Source organism: Simochromis diagramma, unplaced genomic scaffold, assembly GCF_900408965.1.
Source record: "Simochromis diagramma unplaced genomic scaffold, fSimDia1.1 OVJJ01000026.1, whole genome shotgun sequence".
Lineage (NCBI taxonomy): Eukaryota > Metazoa > Chordata > Actinopteri > Cichliformes > Cichlidae > Simochromis > Simochromis diagramma.
In genome coordinates, this window is record NW_024386985.1 from 7,027,984 (window position 1) to 7,044,398 (window position 16,415).

The window sequence follows — 16,415 nt, forward strand, 5'->3', positions numbered from 1 at the left end:
ACATCACAATCATTGACTGACTGACACCCTCCTCCTCCTCAGGAGAAGAAAGGAGTGATCTCACACACACACACACACACACACACACACACACACACACACACACACACACACACACACACACACACACAGAGGCCTGCAGGTCAGCCTGCAGTATCAGGTGAAGGCATATTTAAGGAGGAATCAGACAACTGGATGAGATGAGATGATGAAGAGGAGAGGGGAGAAGGTGGTGGGGATGGTCTGTGGGGGGATATCGCCTCCTGAGGAAGATGGGGATGGGGAGCGGAGGGATCGACCTTCCCTGGCAGTGATGAGGAGGGAGGAGCTCAAGTTCAGATTATGCAAATGAGGCGTTGTTTTGATGCAAAACAAGCCGGACTGGCTGCTAATGTTTCTCCAGTCGTGAAAGGGCGAGACTCCCTGGGAGAAATACCAGAAGAGAGAGGGTGGGGGGGAGTGTGGAGGAACAGGGGAGTCTGGGTAATAAGCGGCGCTGGGCGGGCAGCTCCCCCGGCGTTATACATTATCATATTTCCACGTAATTAGTTGGTTTTTCCACATGAAATGAGGAAGCAGTTCGACGGTGCATTCACTGCCGCGAGGACAGCCGGCTTCCTCTTCTTCTCCTCCTCCTCTGTTACCAAGAGATGACCTTTGACCTTTACTCTCTCATCAACTACCCTATTCCCCCCCCCCCCCCCCCCACACACACACACTTCACTGGTCAGTAAACAATAATTGAGCTACAGGACCTGATTAATATATGAATCGAGGCATGTAGAGGCAAACAGGGAGTTAATTGGAACCTTCTGGAACCTTTCATAGTCTGATTTCAATATCAGAAAACACACAGCAGGATAACTGGGACATACAAACAAAAAACACACACACAATTGTAAAGTGAATCAAAGCAGCAGAATCATCTAATTTCCAGCAGGAGAAATCTGCACCTGAAATAATCAAACAGCCACCTTGCTTTAGCATCCTTCCCTCCACGTGCCTAATATAGATAAATTCTGGTTGTGCTTCAATCTGAAAGGTCTAGGGGCAGCTTTCGCACATCTGCCGGACAGCGACATAATTTCCTGATTTAACAGTCAAGTAGTGATGTGCGATACCACTGATTTCCTTTCCGATCCGATACCAAGTAAAATTCAGGGTGGTATCGACGATACTGATCCGATACTGATACTTTGTACAAAAACGTGATAAACTAAAAATGATAAACTACAAATTTACCCCAAAATACTAAAATATCAATATTTTAATATAAGAATCGATTCTAGAACATAAATTACTGGTATCGGAAGAATTCGATATTTCAATATCGATCCGCACACCACTACAGTCAAGCCAGCGTCTATTGTGTGTAGCTCATTGTGTCAAAATTCATTGTTATTCATGCATTTATTTCAACACGTCTGGATAATTGTAGCTCATTGTTCACTTGTCTTAAAGCTGCCCTGAAGCATCTGCAGGTTGTTGAGAACGTTGCTGTGAGTCTTATATTTGCTCTAGTGTCACATCGCTGATAATTCAGCTGCACTGAAGTCGTTCACGTTACCACGTGGTCCCTGTGATATACCACGTGGACATCACAGAGACCGCGTGCACGCTGAGAAACTCCGTGATGTTCAAAGACGCTACAGAAATACAGCCTGACCCCATCTCTGACTGAGGTTGTCACACAGCAGGTGAGTTAGCTCGATGGTAATGTACCACAACCTCAACTTTATTGACAATGGCAGCATGAACACATGACATTAACTTTAGTTGCCTGAAAGCCAAAACTCTAGATGTTGTGGCCCAGTTTAACCCACATTTATACCTGACTGACATCTCACCTGGATACCAAACGGCTTTGAACAAACAGCTGACGATTAAGCCTGTTTAACCCTTGGAAGGTCCTGGAGCCATTTTAATAAAAATAAAATATAAAATAATAATAATAATAATAATAATAATAATAATAATAATAATAATAATAAATAATTAAAAAATAAAAAACGTGTAATTCTGAGATTAAAACTGAAATGCTGCTCATACATTTTAATTCAATAGCATATTTAAACTTTGGAGTTTTCCACTGACACTCATCGTTTTTTTAATAAATGTAAAGGTGATGAATGTTCTGCTGTGAGGCTGCACCTGTGGCGAGTCAGGTTAGACATACCTGTTAAATCATCTTCACAGCACGAAGCCTCCATCAGCTCAGGTTGGGTGCCACGTGCTCCAGCAGGTATGCTAGCCAGGTACGCTTCTCTTCATGATGGTGCATTCAAGGAAACTCCGACATGTTAGAGTTAGTGATGTGCGGATCGATACTGAAATATCGATTCCTTCTATGCCAATCATTTATAATATCGATATTTTGGTAATTTAAGGTAAATTTGTAGTTTATCATTAACAGGAACACAGTGGAAAGAAACTATAATATTCGGATTATCTGCATTCAAAGGAACTACATCCTCTTCCGCCTTTCATAGTCATGTGCGAAATACAGCTGTGTAAATGTGTCGCAGCCCCTTGGCGTGCACACTCGCAACAATGGCCGAGCATAATTGTGCGGCCGTATTTTATCTCCACAAACAGCTGAGATGTGGTTTGCGATACATGTGGCAAAAAAAGTGAGGTGTTGTGGCCATACTTGCCAACCTTGAGACCTCAGAATTAGGTAGACATTCAAAAGGGCTGTTGGGGAAGGGGGGGGTGATAAATACATTTTACAGTGTTGATTTATCGGATAAAATACAGCGGGGGTGTCCAAATTCAGAGGCTGCTTCCACCTGAGGACCCGGCCTTCGCGGTCTAAAGAAAGCCGGGCTGTATGTCACGAGCTCCCTCGGTGGAGTGAAACTCTGCCGTCTGCTCCTTGCTATCAAAAATATAAACGGGCGCTGACTTAAACTCTCGACCGTCTCACACTTTGTTTAATTAGTTTTCCCCAGAGGAACCCTCCCGAGGGATTAATAAAGTTAAATTTAATTTAATCTAATCTAATAACTTTAATCTCAGCCAAACCGATTTACTCACGAACAAATAAAACACTGAAAAAGCCAAACAATAACATTTTTAAGTTATCAAAGTGACTTGTATCTCATGTTTAACCCGACTAGTGAAAGACTGCGGGGGTTTGAAAACGATGTGTCGGTCGGCTCGGATATTTGAAGTTTACACAGCTACATTCTCACCTGAAAATATGTTAAAAGTTTTTTTGCGACCCACAAAGAGAAATAAGAGTAATATTAAAATTAAGTAGCTGCCGTCATTGTTGGAAACTGGAATTGGCTGGGCTGCGCTATGAATTCTGCGATATGGTTTTTCAATTTTGTTGTCCAGGTGGAAATTCGGGAGAAATTCGGGAGAATGGTGGCTCCGGGAGATTTTCGGGAGGGGCACTGAAATTCGGTGTTCTCCCAGAAAAATCAGGAGGGTTGGCATGTATGATTGTGGCCACATCACTAACCTTGTCAAACACCCCAAAGTAAATCATATCACAGAATATAACGAGCTTATGTTGAGGCGAACTGAAGAGGAGGACAGGGACAGGTGCTGCTAGGGCGAGACAGACGTCTCTCACGGAGTCCTTTAGTGCTGCAGGCAGGCAAGGTGTTCAAATAACGCACAACATCAGTGTTTTAATTTCTATATGATGAACCCTGCATTATTAAGTGATAAGAACAAGTAATCTGATGCCCTGTAATCATTACGACGCTATAATTTGAGATACAATAAATAAAATACGTTTTTGTACAAACTATCGGTATCGGATCAGTATCGTCGATACCACCCTGAATATTACTTTGTATCGGATCGGAAAGGAAATCAGTGGTATCGCACATCACTAGTTAGAGTTGAGTATGGAGCAGGTGCTAATCACATGATCGCCACTAACTCGGAAACATCTACTTTCAATTTCAAAATAAGAGAGCACTCTTCCTGCTTAAAACAACCAAGCTTGTGTTAAGTAAATAAGTCGGAGAAAGTTTTTCTGAAGCCGAAGAAGCTTCTCAGAATATTTTTCACCTTAAAACTTTATCAGCTAATATTAAATAAATCCACTTCATCGTGTTTGTCGGCCAGGCTGATGTCACCCAGAGCGCTCAGACCTCTGATCAGCTGATTATTAAAGATTTCCTTCAGTACCCTTCAGTCCAAACTGAGGAGGATAACCAGGATAATTTCAGCCTGTTCTTCTCCGCAAGAGTTTCTCTTCCCCCCCCCCCCAAAATTCCTCTTCAGCTCAAACTCCTCTAAACTCTTCTGACGTGACATCTCCGTGCTCTACATCCATCCCTGGGGGTTCTGCAGTATGTGTGCTCAGGATGGATGGATGGATGGATGGACCGGAGGCGGGGTGGAGCAGCAGCAGTGGGCTGGGATGGCGTGTGGCCCACAGAGTGTGCTCAGTGAAGCAGGAGGCAAGCAGTAGCTTCAGATTAGGCCACCAAGGCTGGAGAGGAGCTGGCTGCGGTCCGGACTTCATGCATCATCAGCCTGTGTGTGTGTGTGTGTGTGTCTTTTCTATGTTTGGCGCTCGGCTGTCATCCACCATGTTTTTCTTCTTTAAACTGGACGCCATGTTTGTCCATTTGGCTGGATCTGACTGAACGACCTCAGTGTGTGTGTGTGTGTGTGTGCGTGTGTGTGTGCGGGTGTGTGCGTGTGTGTGTGTGTGTGTGTGTGTGTGTGTGTGAGCTATTCTCTGAAGAACCAGGAGGATAAAAGGTGGCTCGTACCTGTTGGTGCATTTCTGTAGGAGCCGATGCAGCATGTGTAGGATTAATTTCTTATTTTTAAAATTCAGATATTAAAAAAAATCATTTATAGTTTTGGACGTTAAATTGTGAAAGAAGATCAGATGCTTTAGTCCACAATCTCTCTCTGCTGCTGTATCCTGAAATCATTTAACCGAGCAGATCAGAGATGAAGCAGTTCACATGTTAAAAATAATTTTTTGACGAAAATTGTATAAAATCCTCAAACCTCAAGAGGTTAGACTTCTTTTGATGTTCTCAGTGGTGCTGTTTTGTTGGCCTCCTTTATTGAAAAGTATGTTGTCACAGTGATGGACATATAACTTAACCTCATAATAGAGTTTCCTCATCGATTAAATACAAACGTTCCCAAATAAACGTGTTCTTTGTCAGTTTCTTTGAATTTCACGTTTCTGGTTGATTTATTGTACATTTAAGTACATTTCAGGTTCGCCTGGTGTTACAGACTTTGGTCATAAGGTGGCAGCATCTTTGTTTCACGTTGGCTTTGCATTTGTTTCTGACTGAGCTGGAGGAGCATGGAGGACAGAAATGTTGCACTGCTATGAAGTCGTTGGCCAATATGTTCATAACCTGTTCAGATATCCTTGTGTGAAGACTTTTAGGAAGTCATGAGGTCATATTTTAAGAGAAGCCGTTGGTGTCAATGGCCGCCATTTACTCGAGACCGCCGTGTCCTCACATGTGTAGCACGACTCTGAGCCTGCTGACTGCTGAGTTTTTCTGTTTTTTTTTAATTCCATCCATTTTCTACCGCTTACCCAGGTTCAGGTCACAGAGGCACCAGTCTGAGCAGAGAAGCCCAGACTTTCACCTTTTCCCGTTTCTCTGAGGGAACACAGAGTTGTTCCAAAGCCAACCGAGAGATGTAATCTCTCCAGTGAGTCCTGGGTTTACCCCGGGCCCTCCTCCTAGTAAGACATGCCCTAAACACCTCAACTGTCTCCTTTTGATGTGGAGGAGCAGCAGCTCTACTTCGAGTCCTTCTTGAATGACCCAGCTTCTTACCCTATATCTCCCTCCTCCTTATAAGGAAGAGCTCAGCCACCCTTCAAAGGAACCTGTCCCACAGACTCAAGGTCAAGTGTCTTTTGTCTCATCCTTAGCCTGAAGAAGCTACATGGATCTGTCTTCCTATGGGCTTATCCCACACAGGAGGGACCATAGGCAGAGGTCCTGGCACTACACGCTTATCTTTTGTTTAGTGTAGGTTTTATCACATTTTCATGAACTGTTGGTTCCCGAATATTTTTGATGTGCCAGATGAGTGAATCATAACAATCATGGAACATGTTAGGTCCCACGTTTTAGATGTTCCTTTCAAATCGGTGTCATTAAATGTGTCATGTGCCAGTTCAAAGAGGTAGAGTTACTTGTGAGACATCAAATCAAATCAAATCAAATCAAATCACTTTTATTGTCACATCACATGTGCAGGCACACTGGCACAGCACATGCGAGTGAAATTCTTGTGTGCGAGCCCCACAAGCAACAGAGATGTGCCAAACACAACAACACAAACGAGCAAAATACAAGAATGGCCGACCTGCAACTAATAAATATATGTACAATATATAATAGTGTATGCATTTCTGGATGTGTATACTAAATATTTTCGTGTGTGTGTGTGTGTGTGTGTGTGTGTGTGTGTGTGTGTGTGTGTGTGTATACACATTTTTACAAATTAAATAGTAAAAAAAAAAAAAACAACAATAATAATAATAATAATAATAATAAAATATATGAAATATACAGAGTTGAATATGTGCAAAACAAGTGGCATTTATATACAGTGTGGAGTGCATAATGTTAAAGTTCCAGTAGTGAAGCTGAGGTGTCTATGACGTGTTCAGCAGTCTGATGGCCTGGTGGAAGAAGCTGTCTCTCAGTCTGCTGGTACGGGACCGGATGCTGCAGAACCTCCTTCCTGATGGAAGCAGTCTGAACAGTTTATGGCTGGGGTGACTGGAGTCCTTGATGATCCTCTCCGCTTTCCTCAGGCAGCGCTTCCTGTAGATGTCTTGGAGGGAGGGAAGCTCACCTCCAATTATCCGTTCAGAGCACCGCACTACTCGCTGGAGAGCTTTGCAGTTGTAGGCGGTGCTGTTGCCATACCAGGTGGTGATGCATCCAGTGAGGATGCTCTCAATGGCACAGTGATAGAAGGTCCTGAGGATGCGGGGGCTCATGCCGAATCTTTTCAGTCTCCTGAGAAAGAAGAGGCGCTGCTGCGCCTTCTTCACTGTTTTGTTTGTGTGTACTGACCACGTAAGATCCTCAGCCAGATGTACTCCAAGGAACCGGAAGCTGCTCACTCTCTCCACAGCAGCGCCGTTGATGGTGATGGGGGTGTGTACTTCTCTGCACCTCCGGAAGTCCACTATCAACTCCTTTGTCTTTGCGACGTTGAGGGTGAGATGGTTGTCTTGACACCAGTGGGTCAGGGCGCTGACCTCCTCCCTGTAAGCCGTCTCATCACCGTTGGTGATAAGACCCACCACTGTAGTGTCGTCCGCAAACTTCACAATGATGTTGGAGCTGTTAGTGGCTGTGCAGTCGTAGGTGTAGAGTGAGTACAGGAGAGGGCTCAGTACACACCCCTGTGGAGCACCAGTGTTCAGTGTGATGGGGGATGAGGTGATGCTGCCCAGTCTGACCACCTGGCGTCTGTCAGACAGGAAGCTAAGGATCCAGCTGCAGAGGGAGCTGCTCAGTCCTAGATCCTGCAGTTTCCTGTCCAGCTTCGAGGGAACGATGGTATTGAATGCTGAGCTGTAATCTACAAACAGCATCCTCACATACGTGTCTCTCTTCTCCAGGTGTGACAGGGCAGTGTGTAGTGTCAGGGCTATGGCATCATCAGTGGACCTGTTGTGGCGGTATGCAAACTGTAGAGGATCCAGTGAGTCGGGTAGTGCAGAGCAGATGAAGTCCCTGACCAGCTTCTCAAGCATTTGCTTACGATGGGGGTCAGGGCTACAGGTCGCCAGTCGTTCAATGAGGAGATGGTGGAGGATTTGGGTACAGGGACGATGGTGGCCATTTTGAAGCAGGCTGGGACTACAGACAGAGAGAGGGAAAGGTTGAAGATGTGCGTGAACACTCCAGCCAGCTGAGCCGCGCATGACCTGAGGACGCGGCCGGGAATCCCGTCCGGACCAGTAGCTTTGCGTGCGTTCACCTTCCTGAAGCACTTCCGCACATCCTCCTCAGACACAGTGTACGCACTGACGTCATCCGCGGTGCGCACACTGTCCGGTCTCATGGTGTTCGCTGCGTCGAATCTAGCGTAGAATACGTTTAGATCCTCACACAGAGAGGCCGTGGTCTGCGGTGTGCTGGTTTTCCCTCTAAAGTCTGTGATCGTGTTTAGTCCCTGCCACATACTCCGAGGGTTGTCAAACTGTTGCTCCACCCTGTCCCTGTACTCACATTTGATTCACAAATCAGTCAGTTGGCTCAAATCATTCTTTTGGGCTGTTGTGAAGCCTTTGCCAAAACATAAATGTGTGCATCATCAGCAAACAAGCATCAGTAACATTGAACACATAATATCATTATGTCAGGTTTATGTCAGAGTTTTGGATGAGCATTTACAGTCATGTGAAAAAGTGAATGACAGTCTGGGGCTGTTTTGCTGCCTTAGGACCTGTGTTAGATGGAACCATGAATTCTGCCGTCTACCAAAAAATCCTGAAGGAGAATGTCCGGCCATCTGTTCGTGACCTCAAGCTGCAGCAGGACAACGATCCAAAACACCAGTGTCCCAGTCAAAGTCCTGACCTCAATCCGATTGAGATGCTGTGGCATGACCTTAAAAATGTGGTTCCTGTTCAAAAACACTCCAATGCAGCTGAATTACAACAATTTTGCAAAGATGAGGGGCAAAATTCCTCCTCAGGACTGTAAAAGTCTCACTGCCAGTTATCAGAAACACCCGATTGCATTTGTTAAGGATGGCCCAATCAGCTTTTAGGATTAGGGGGAAAACACTTTTTTTCTCACCACTCATGTAATTTTTTCTAATCTTACTGACCACTTAAAGTGCTTTAGAGTCCTTTTTAACTTTCTTTTTCTTATTTAATTTATTTGATGTCTTATCACATTTAATTGTTAAAATTGTGTAAAGTCAGATAACATTATATGCTCCGCAGTGTCACGCATAGCCACTCTGAGGAGCAGGCTTTAAGGTTGCCATTCCTCGGCAGGAGCATGAAAGTAAGTGCCTCAAAGGTCAAATCTCAGTGGTACTTTTGCTACTTATTGTAGTTGTTTTGCTTTAGTATCATTTTAGGTTTCTATAAAGCTAAAATTCTAAAGTGTATTAGCTTTGTTACTCTCAGTGCATTTTCTGTTTTAATCTAATCTGGACTTCAGTGGATGACCTTATCTGAAAGACTGGGTGGAGTAAAAACGCAGGAAATCAGATTGAAATTGTGTTTCTCCCCATGTTCATGTCTCCATTTTATGCATAATCAAGCAGCACAGATGAGCTCTTCTTAAGGCAAACATGTGGTCATTATGAAAATAAATCTCAGTGTTCACGTGTGAGAAGATGGAGATGATGGAGCTGGAGAAGCTTCACAGTTTCCTGTGTGAGGAACACTTGTTGCCGCAGATATGAGAAGAAAAGATCTCAGATTCAGCCAGAGTGCAGAGAGGAGGGGGAGGGGATGAAGGCGGTGTGGAGGAGGATGCTAGCTGGCTGGTGGAGGAGTGGACGGGGCAGCATGGCGGCGCTCCAGTCGGCTGGCCGGAGCCCAGTTGGTGCTTAATCACAGCGAGTGGTCAGCCTCCACTTTTCACAGCCAGCTGACATCAGGCCTGTGTGTGTCTGTATGTGTGTTCGCAGGGGTTGCCCCAACACCCCCCCCCCTCCTCCCCCCACATCCTCAACCCCTCACCTCCCATCCAGCATGTAGGTGTGTAATCTGCAGCCAGGAGGAGGATTAAACACGGCTGCTGTACATCACTCTGTGTGTGTGTGTGTAGGTTGGGGGGGTGAGTGTGACCTGCCAACACCATGAGTACATGCAGACGGTGGCGGAGAGCCCAGCCAAGGCCGGAGCTGAGCTGCCAACCGAGCTGGGTGACCCGTCCGTCCACCGCTTCTCCCCCGACACAGCCGAGCAGCGTGCCAACATAGTGTGTGTGTGTGTCTGTGTGAGTCTGTGAGAGTGTGTGTGTGTGTGTAGCAGATTTCGGGTGTGAAAACGTCACATGATGAAAGTTTGGCTGCACGGCATCACATTTGCATCCCCGCTGAGTCCGTGCTGTGAAATGAGCGTTGAGGCTCCACGCGGGCACAGCGGGCCAAGACGAACAGGAGCACAAAACAAACGCCCCCAACAAGCAGGGGGGAGAGGATTCAGACGTCCAGGTGTTCAATCAAACAAAACATCTTTACAGCGCCGTGTTACATCAATGGCTTCTGAATCCAAAAGAGCTGACAAACACAGACTCGGTGCCGACTATCGTGACCTCAAAGGAAAAATAATAAAAAATTACAGTGCTCTTGTCTTCCTCTTCTTCGTCGGTCAGGCTGGTCCCTTTGGAGGTTACTGAGGGCAGAACTGCACAGTTCAGAAGTACCACATTCACACAGCTTTTGTTCCTTCCCTCCTCATCTTCTGTCTTCTTTTCATTTTGGGGTTGATGTCTGACTGAGTGCTGACCCACATGTTTGTACTTGAGCATCATTGTCAGTGCAGGAGAATATTTCATATTTATAATATCTGTATTTTTCCATGAGGTATAATGTTACTGTATAATAATAACGATGCTGTGAATCAGTGATTTAAAGATGATGATGGATGAATGTGAGTTTTCTTTTCTTCAGGCTGACCAGCAGCAGCAGGAGGAGGAGGAGGTTAAAAAAGGAGAGATTACAGGAGGAAAAAACTTTGATGCGTACATATGCAAATGAGGCTGGAAATGTCAAATTAGCATAGATTTGGGTCGGCCTCCCTCGCAGCTACGGGCAGCCGGGACGCCTGACAGCTCGGCCCACGTCCAGACGGCCTGCTTTACATATTAGAGAGACCTCCCATCACCGCGGGTTACCACCAGCATCCCGTCGCCTAGGAGACTGATGAAGACTGACAGGGCAGACGGCCTGAGTGATAGACTGACGGCTGAGAAAGAGAGAAAGAGAAAGAGGGGGGATTAGCTGTGGGCCTCGCTCGTCCACAGAATGTAAACAGGCTCAATTATGTAAATGTGTCGTTAATTTAATCAATTACTGCCGGAGTGTTCAGGACGACCCTGAGCCGAGCGCCTCAGTGGACCCTACGCTACAGACACAGCGCTGAGAAAATCTTCATCGTCACATCTTCACGGCATCCTTTACTCTGAGTGTTTGTGTTCTGTAATTAAATTCTGTTTCAGGTTGATTTCTGTGCAAGCCTCTACAGGTTAAGCAGGTAAGACAGCTGCCTGCTCAGGTATGTGTGAACCCTGCAGCTTTAAGGACACAGCTCCCCCTGCTGGGGGACACTCAGATGGCAGCGAGGACAAGATCCAGGTCCTGCACCTTGGTGTGGATCCTCCAGCCAGATGTTTGAGCTTCATTTCAAACCTTAAAAACCAACAAATATAAAGAAAGACATCCTGAAAAACGCCCGACATTTTAAAATCTGCTGCATGCGAAGATACGTAATAAGGAATAACAGATGAGAGTCATCGTGAACAAATAAATCTTTTAGTGTGTCTGATCTGATTTCTATTTCTGTGTCTATTGTTGTTCTTTTTCCTTTCTCTGACTTTATGAAATTGTTCTCGGTTCACATGTTTAATCTTTTGTCTCCGGCGGGTGTCAGGGCTGCTGTATGAATAAAGTTTAATTGATTCTTGTTGTCATGTGTGCTCGCTGAGTCGTTCTTGTTTTGTAATCCTGCTTAAATGAGACGGTTCATCTTACAGGAAGTGACAAAGACAAACATGGCTCACTCACACTGTGTGTTAGCGCGCCGCCCACACGCTCATTTGGAAGTTAAATTTGAAAGCCGTGCAGGCCTCTGAGTGTTTACACTCCGATTTATCACAGCGATTATTAACCAGCACTTGATCCTGGTTTCATCCTCTCTGTTCATGTAGGTCAGCGAGGAGCCCGAGGCGCTCTGATCGGACCCTGCAGAGGGAAACGCACACACACATTTTCTATGATTTTTCAAAGGGTGTAGCACCACTTAAATTTGATGTATTCTATTTGAAATTGCAGTGTAATTATATCTGCCTACAAAATAAAACACAGCTACACTAGAATAAGAGTTAATAGGTTTTTACAGGAAACAAAGAAATAATTGTAATTTTAAGTCATTTCAAGTAGTAATTTTGTAGTAAAGGACTGTTCTCCAATACCCGCTTACACAAAAAACAAATACCATCAAATTATGCAATACTTAAAGTGACTCATGTTCTCCCTAAAATGACTTCTACATTATTTAAAATGTCTTTGTTTTCTTTAAAAACCTGACTTGTTAACTCTTATTCTCGTGTACCTACCTGCATATAATTATATAAATATAATTACATTGTGATTTAAAATAAAAGTCCTTAGTCATAGGCAGTATTGCACATTGTTACATTTTTCTCTGGCAATAAAATTCAGTCGAAACTTCAGATTCAAATCAGCAGGTGAAATGAGCAGCAGTAACATGAACAGAGCATTTTTACATTTTACAGTACTTTTGTGCAGTAAAGTTGCCTCTGGTTTAGTTACTGTGTGCTCTGTCAAATGAAACCATCAGAAACAGCTTTGTGGGATTTTCCTCTGCTGATAGAGGACAACAAGAAAGTGTAGTTTGAAGATGGTTCCTGGTGTGTTTGTGTGCTTGCACGCATGTTTGTGCGTGTATGTGTGCGCGCGTGTGTGTGTATGTTCCTCCATCTCAGCAGCAGATCAATTAAAAATGGTGGATGAATAAATGAAAGGTGTTTGAGGCTATTTAAGCTGAGTTTGTCCATTCAGCTGACAACAGAAACCAGACTTTCTGGCAACATCTGGACACACACACCTCCCTCCCTCCCCACCCACCCACCCACACACACTCGCCTCCCTCATGTATGTATAATAGATGTGCTGGCTCTGTGCCGTGTGGGACCGCTGGGCTCTGCTCGCTTCACTGCGACACTGCAGGTTTTGAAAACATTTAAAGCTGAAACACACCTGACGAGTGCAGCACCTGAACACGAACACTGCGTAAAATCATTAAAACCTGATAATCACACAAAGAAAACATATGTGTGCGCGCGTGTGTGTGTGTGCTCATTCTGAATTTATTGCAGCTTCCTGCATGATGTAGGACATCAGCTGCTCCTTTGTTGGTTTCATGAAGCTCCACATGTTCAGTGAGTGATGGTCTGGACTGTATTCAGCTCATCTTGACTCTTTACCTGTGAAACCATACATCTGGAGTACGAACTCAGTGCTGTTCATTCATCGTCTGCTTGACTGTTGCTCCTTCACAAGTGTCCCAGTTAGCCCTGCCATGTGCACTGATGCCCCCCTCATGTACAATCAGGTCTGTTTTAAACTTTGTGCTGAGGGTGCCCCTCCTCTTTCGTCCAGAGAACAGAGCATCCATGACACAAAATCTCACACTGTGATTGGTCCAACAACAGGGCAGCAATTATGATCTTGGGCCCAAAGGAGGAAAAATAGGATAATGATCACATGAAACATGGAGTGTGGAAACAGGACATTAGCAGCACTCGCTCTCCGATCGTTTGGATGAGTGAGATTTATTTTTATGACTCAAAGAATCTGAACTTTTCTCCACTTTCCACTGTGAGCGAAGGTCAGCCTGCCAGCACATGACGCCACGCCAAACTGAACCACGGCACATGGATGGGGACTGTTTTCTTTTTATGTAGAAAAACACATTAATGACATCTCAGTGTATTCCACTGTTTTTTCTAATCCCTCTGATTTAGGTTTGTATTAAACTAAACTCACTAAAACACATGCAAGAAGGGCTGAAAGCAGAAGAGCTGCAGCGCTGCATCGTAATGGACAATCAAACTGTTTGGTGTCCACATACTTTTGACCAGGTGATGACAGCGTGATTAAGAGGACCTCTCCTCCTGTGGTCTGTTTCAGGTCCAGAGTTATTACCGACCAATCAGCAACTGTAAACACAAGTCACATGGACTGACGGGAAACTCATTCATTCACTCACAGTTGCAGTGACCCTCCGCTCCTCGCCATGACATCATGACTGAGACAGAGCCAGCGTTCATGAACCACACACTTAGACTCAGTGATTCTGGTGCCTCAAACATATCGCGTACACACATGCACACATATGCACACATGCGCGCACACACACACACACACATACACAGGCACACAAACACACACACATACACACGCACACACACACACAAATGCTCACACACGCACATAAACTCACACACACACACACGTACACAGACACACACCTACACACACACACATATATGCACACCCACATGCGCACATGCACAAATACACACACACGCACACAAACACACACACACGTAGACACACACACTGGTGAAAAGCAGCTGCAATGTTGTAACTGTTTGGCGTCCTGATGCTGCCGTGATAACAGACTACAGAAGAACTCAGAGACGTCATCGATCTTCCACCTGAAGGTCTCTTCCTCTTCCTCCACCATCACTCACACACAGTGAACAGTATCAGCACACACATAGTAGAAAACTTCACAGCAGTCTTCAGCAGTTCCTATCAGCTCACCTTTATCTGATTGGCTAACATCTGGAAGCCTGCTGAGGGGCACCTCCTGTTTTTTGTGAGCTGCTCTGGTCCTGATGACCGGGTTCAGAAATTTTGATTTGAGAGATAATGAGATAATGAGAAGGACATTGAGCTATCTTTAATGCTCTGTAGCCCATAATGGCCACGGTGGGGTGACATGTTTCTGCTACTTTTTATGTATAAAAATGTTTTGTGCACATTATTTATTTCAACATATTTTAATAATATCAACACTTAGCAAGAATAAACAAGAATGAACAAACAGATATTTGTCAAATGATTATTTGGCAATATTTTTTTGATTCTGAACACAGGTGATGTGTTTCTACTCCCTAACCTCAAACGTGTTTATCTAGTAAGTGTGAAGCGTCCACCTTCATTTACTCAGGAGGCTGCAAAACTGAGACTGATAAGAGTCAGTGAGTGAGAGAAATTCACTTCTGTCTCACAGCCACACTGAGGTGAGTGAGCATTGCTCTTGTTGCCGCTGTTAGACTCTTTTAACTGCTGTTACCCAGGGTTGCTGAAACTATCTTTGGAGAACTGAATTTAATAACTGGATCTAACAATTTTGGACCTTCAGTGAATAAACTTTGATTCACATTTGAGGATGTAATCACAATGACACTGGAGGCTAACATCAGCTAGCATAATGTTAGCTTGTAATCAGCTGCTGTTGTTGTTTAGCTGGCTCATTGTCAGCTGTCCAGAGAGGGTCACATGTGTAAACTGCTAACAGTAAGGAACTGTGACTGTATCAGGAATAAATGAGTGTGACTGTGCACATTTTCCTATGTTAGAGCCTGACTTCAGTTCAGGAGATGAGGCCTGAGGTGAGGAGTAGACTGAAGTGGAGATGAGGGAGGAGAGAGGGCAGTGGTGAAGGCGAAGAAGAGGAGGAGGAGAAATAGATGACATAGAATGTAGAAATGTAGAAATCCTACATGGTTACATATAGTTTAAAAAGCAAAATGTTGTTAAATGAAAACCAATATATAACTGAGACTTTACAGCAGTTCATGTATTGTATTTATTTACTGCTTTTAGATGTTAGCATGCTAATAAACCGTTGTTGGGGTATCGAAGGCTCATCTTCTGAGGCTTCTCATTATTTAATCCTGACTTTAGCCAATCTTTGCTAGTCTCGCTAGTCAAAAGGCAAACAGAAAATACTCATTCTAGCTGAAAAACAAAATCAGTGTTTTTCCATAAATATCAGTTGGTCTTTGTGGAAAGTAAATGGAGAGGGTAGGGGTACCAGTGATGATGGATCAGGGGGTTTATGGAGCAGGACCGAGAATGTGGACAAACACCATCATGTCCAAATGAAGGCAAGATTTTAGGCTCCACGTGAACCTGTGAAATGTGGATGGACAGTTTGTAATGAACAAATTTCCCTTGTGTGGGACTAACAAAGGTTATCTTATCTTATCTTATCTTATCTCATCTTATCTTTACTAGAAACCACTGTGGAAACGTTCAGTTTCATCGCTCTTCACAGCCTGTGTGCTGTGGATCAAAACGATCATGCATTAAGGTGAGTTTCAGTGATTTCGAAAGAAAAATGGAGACCCAGCTTCCAGGTTCTTAATGTTTTTGTTTGGAGTTCTCCATCTGGCTCTCATTAATAACCGCCTGATTGTGTAATGTGTACAAGGAGCTCTGAGAATGCATTTCCAGCCATGCTTTTCGTGGTCGAACTGATGGGATTTATTATCAGAAAAGCCCTTTCTGAGGTTTTTTTCTTGGCAATAAGTTGATTGAAGCTTGTTGGTGGTGAAAATTTAAGGAGGAAGCAGAAGATCTCCTGCAGCATGTGATCAGAACATATTCAGCTCATTTAAAACAAATATCTGCAGATGTGGGAGCACGGA

General features: G+C 44.3%; 1 protein-coding gene and 1 long non-coding RNA gene across 3 annotated transcripts in view; one reads left to right on the plus strand and one right to left on the minus strand.

The window, feature by feature from the left end:
- frem1b (Fras1 related extracellular matrix 1b) overlaps positions 1-2,284 on the minus strand; it is a 44,736-nt gene extending 42,452 nt beyond the window's left edge. Inside the window, exon 1 of the mRNA XM_040040293.1 lies at positions 2,177-2,284. The gene's annotated coding sequence lies outside the window, so the exon portion shown is untranslated. The remainder of the gene's footprint in view (positions 1-2,176) is intronic.
- LOC120738811 lies at positions 1,292-11,530 on the plus strand. Of its 2 annotated transcripts, none has more exons than XR_005697059.1 (2): positions 1,292-1,697; positions 10,621-11,530. It is a non-coding gene; the product is annotated as an uncharacterized LOC120738811 (long non-coding RNA). The 2 variants fall into 2 exon arrangements; XR_005697058.1 differs by lacking the exon at positions 1,292-1,697 and adding an exon at positions 2,127-2,255.
- Positions 11,531-16,415: the final 4,885 nt, after the last annotated feature.